The sequence below is a fragment of the Garra rufa genome, chromosome 23 (genome assembly GCF_049309525.1).
Source record: "Garra rufa chromosome 23, GarRuf1.0, whole genome shotgun sequence".
NCBI classification, from domain to species: domain Eukaryota; kingdom Metazoa; phylum Chordata; class Actinopteri; order Cypriniformes; family Cyprinidae; genus Garra; species Garra rufa.
The window spans coordinates 19,182,074-19,187,069 of record NC_133383.1 but is presented as its reverse complement, the minus strand read 5'-3'; positions in this window follow the sequence as shown (position 1 = coordinate 19,187,069).

Sequence of the window (4,996 nt, the reverse complement as noted above, 5' to 3'; positions counted from 1 at the left end):
TTCATCTTTGGAACATAAATTAAGATAATTTTGATGAAATCCAAGAGCTTTCTGACCCTTCATAGACAGCAATTACCACGTTCAAGGCCCAGAAAGGTAGTAAGGACATCGATAAAGTAGTCCTACAAGCACTACTTTTTTGATTTTCAAGGACTTCAATCATAGATCTCACTTAAGGTTTGATGTTCCAACGTCCCGATCTGAATCAAATGATTCGTGATCCACACTCCTAGGTTCCGATCTAAAGCAAAAGATGCGCAAACCATCATTTCAGATCAGGACTCAGAGCGCGGATCGTGAATCATTCAATTCTAAAAAAGGGATAATTTACGATTCGATTACTGATTGATACAATTCCAGTCATTCATAATGGCAATCAACTGATTCAGCTGATTCGTGATCCGCACTCCTAGGTTCCGATCTAAAGCAAAAGATTCGCAAACCATCATTTCAGATCGGGACTCAGAGCGTGGATTGTGAATCATTCAATTCTCAGAGTATTCAAGAACCTGCTCTGAGGTTCCGATCTAAATCAAATGATTCACGGTACACGTTCCAAAGTCCCGAACTGAATGAAATAATTCGCAATACACAAAGTTCCAATCTAAATGAAATGATTTGCGATACGCGACTTGAGGGTCCAATCTAAAATAATTAATTCGCAATACAAGATCTGAGATTCGCTTCTAAACTGTGAATCATGTTTTGCTAGTGAATCGCTTAAAATGAATCAATCAGAGTGGTTCCAGCTTAAATGACTCACTCAATTAATTTGGTTCATCTGTTCCTCTATTTGCGTCTTTAGCCATTTTACACGACACTGTTAGTACTACTACTGGTTTAGCTCGATAGTTTTTTGAAAAAAGTATGGTGTTCCGTGAATTTTGCGTATAAAAACATGCTTACTAAAAAAAGGAAACACTTATTTCATAGATAAATTGTCTTTCAACAATTCAAAGACTTCTCAAGTACCTTTTCAGGAATATTGCTATTTTCAAGGGTTTTCCAGGCCTTAAATTCCACATTCAAGTCACATTCAGGTACTTCAAGTACTTTAAGCACCTATGTACGAATCCTGCATGGACTACTTGATCGATGTCCTTACTATCTTTCTGGGCCTTGAACATGGTAGGACCCTTGCTCTCTATGGAGGGTCAGAAAGCTCTTGGATTTCATCAAAAATATCTTAATTTGTGTTCTGACGACGAACAAAGGTCTCACAAGTTTGGAACAACATGAGGGTGAGTAATTAATGACAGAATTTTCATTTTTTGGGTGAACTAACCATTTTAGTTGCGGTCACATTAGCGAAAATTTACTGTTAATTTCGTAGAAATGTACAAAGCACTATTCACACAATGAGCGATATCTGTGTAGGGAACGTTTTTGCCCTCACGCAAAACTCCGTTCCTATTGACATTATGAGTTTGTTTGCGAAATTTCGCAGAGAAACGGTAAATGTGACTTTTTTTTGTGATTTTACACAAGGATGCATTTTTTTTTTGGTAAAATTAAACATGGCGCCCACTCTAACTAATGCTGAAGAAGGGATAATTTACGATTCGATTACTGATTGATACAATTCCAATCATCCATAATGGCAATCAACTGATTCAAAACAGCTGAGCAGGAGGTTTAGCATCTCATTATTCATGATTCATTACATTTTTACCCTACTTTAACTTTTAAAGTTTTATAAGCAGGGCCTTACAGATGATTTATAAAATTAGCTTAATAAAATCACACTTATAAAAGTGATTAGGTCCTGATTTGTCAGGTAAACATCATCAGTATGTCTCGAGACTGCCTTAGGCACAATTACAGCCTACAAGCTTTCTATTACTTAAAATACACTGAGGTTTAAACCCTTGGCTTGGAGTAAATGCCTCTATTGTATAAATAACAGGAAAGGGGAACATTCAGACACAGATTCACCACAGGCCCATCACGCACGCCAGACGTTAGCCTTATGCGGCAAGGCGGTTGTCTCAGGCGTGCACGTCCACAAGCAGGAACTAATCGTCTAGAGGCGGTGCATTCTTAATCAGTGCTTGTTGGCTTAACAGGTAAGCATAGGTATGTATATATATATATATATATATATATATATATATATATATATATATACACACACATACATATACACACAGATATTTGTATATGAGCTTTTGACAACAGTCTCGATCCAGTAGAGCACACCTCAGGAAAGGCTGAGGCTTCTAAACGAAATGTTACGAACGAAGCGAGGAAAAACAGCGCCCTACAGAAGGTGTTCTAAGGAGAACAAATTAAATACAGTATCTCGAAGAAGTACAAAAAAACCTTATTAGTTATATAAGTTCATAAATTCACAGACAACATCATTTATAGAAGAAAAATCGGTGACTTTCAAAGCAAAAACAAAAATTAAAAAGGAAAAAGCTTGACTTGAACAGTAAAAGAGTGTGCGGCTTTTAAACCTGTGATCTGGCTTATAGCATTCCTTCATTTATCTATTCTAGGCTCCCTACGACCTCAGGAGGGTTTTAGGAAGCAGAGTCTGAGGTTCGAACCAGCCCAAGAACACAGGGAGCTGATGTGCACTGCAAAAATCAGTTTCTGAGGAGAAATCGTTTTCAGTAACATATCTAAACATCCTTAAAACAAGATTAATTTACTTGAGAAGCAAGCAGGTGAATTATGTAGGCACTCATTTTATAAAGACCGGATGGTTTGTAACGATTCCGTTGAGTAAATGATTCAGAACTTCCTCAAATGACACTGGCTTGTCACCACTTACTGGCATACTGATGCAACCTGCAAAAAAGGTCATCAGTGAGTGAATCTTTTTAGTGAACTCATCAAAAAAAAAATTAGATGAATTAATCTTATTTCTCTTACTTTTTCATTTTAAATGTAACAATTTTGCTTCTCAAATAAACTGATCTCACTTTCTTTAGATATAAGAACATGATTTTCTCCAATGTGTCATTGACACACAGCACCCAACCTGGTTTGTAGACCAGAACATGACCCTGCAAGGGTCTGACTCACAGGATGTGCACGTTGCAGGAGAACATGCTATGCTGACTCCCACAATTCAAGGTGTGTGTGCGAGAGAGAAAAACACCTTTTTTCTTTTACGTCAATCCCTGTTTTCTTTTCCTTTCTAACCACCGTGTGCTTGGAGGAATGGACAGAATCAGCAAAATTTTGAGCTGGAATGGCGTCTACAGCCTCAGGTATAGGAAAAGAAACGAGGGCTGAGTATCTCAGTGATGATGCAAAAGCTAACTTGAGACTAAAACGAAAACACAAACGAAACTTGCTATTATAACGAAAGCCAACGACAACTAAAAGCATTGTCTACGGTAGCTAAAAATTAGTGCAGTGTCTATTATTCAACTATATTAGAGAGGAGTAGCACGCTTTTGGATTAGCCAGCAAGACGCTACACACTGCAGTAAGGTCAAGTATTGACATAAAATGCATTTTTTTTTCTTTCAAGTATCGCCATACTGCTCTGATAATGAACTCAGTGATAGCTGTACATGTCAGAGAAGAGCGCAGAGCTAAAAGTGACGGGGCGTCACGATATAAAAAGGTTTAACTGGCTTTCCATCGGGTGATTCAGTCAGTCAGAAACACTCGTAGGCAGGGTCTAAAATTAACTCTTTTCAACAACTGCCAACGGTTAATGATTTAAAAAGAATTCGCCACATTATAAAAAAACGTGGGAAAAGTTATACATATGAATTGTGTTTTTTTAGAATATGCATTACCGTTCAAAAGTTTGTGGTTAGTAATTGTTTAGTTTTTTCGAAAGAAATTAATACTTTTATTCAGCAAGGATGCATTACAAAAAAAATCCTATTTTAAATAAATGCTGTTCTTTTAAACTACTCAAAAAACCTGAAAAGTATCAAGATTTTCACAAAAAAATCAGCACAACTGTTTTCTGATTTCTGAAGGATCATGTGACACTGAAGTCTGAATAGTGATGCTGAAAATTCATTTTGCATCACAGGAATAAATACATTTTTTAAATCGAAAATAAATATTTTTGTTTTTCAAATATTTCTGATTAAATAAATACAACACTGGTGATCATAAGAGACTTCTTTCAAAAACATGATTACAGATCCCACTCTTTTGAACGGTAATGTATATTAATCTGAATAAAAATATTTGATTCTTGTGCTAATTTTGGACCCTGCACGTAGACCGCAGCGCAACTTGCGCAAACATCCGGCTCCCCCCCCCCCGACACGTCGCTGCTGTCTGCGAGTGGAAAACAAGTGGTTTATCTCTGAGCAACTGTCATCTACAGAGGCACCGGACACATTGAGGGTCATTGCTTGAAAGAAAGAGGCATCTAGGCATTGACTGTGCATTATGAAGGTGAAGGTGGTGCTTCTGTGCAGAGAACACATCTGAACAGGTTTGTGAGGTATGAGGCTGAGGTTGAGCAGTCTGAAAACACTCATTCTCTCTCTCTTCAGAAGACTCAGAGCAAGAAAGGGGGGCAGGAAGCCACAAAAGGTTCCTCCGACCGAGAGAAGGTGCACGCTGCTGTGTGAAAACGACTATTGTGCAATGAAGCTGACCGGGTACAGAAACGTAAAGATAGAGAAAGACAAAGAGGGAGCACTTGCTTCAAATGCACTTTTTGTAGGCAAAACTTGACCTTAAATAGTAGCCATTTCTTGCAGATTGTAAAGTCTGATAACTGGTCCGGAGCCACCAGAGGAAACAGGCGTAGGGACCAGAAATGGCTCCCTCAGGGCCCTGAGGGGGTGAGAGGGAGGGAGGGAGGATGGGGTTGGGTGTAAGGTGAAAGCGTCTGGGATAAAACATCTTCATCCGGCTCAGAGCTTCCCTCATCCCTTTCCAGTCTCTCTCGCTCTCGAAAGCTCTTTCCCCCCGGCATCTGAAGCTGAGGGTCAAGAATAAGGCCCCAGCATGTCCATACATAAGCCCAGACCGGACTAAACCCGTCCCGGGCCAGGCTGAGGCC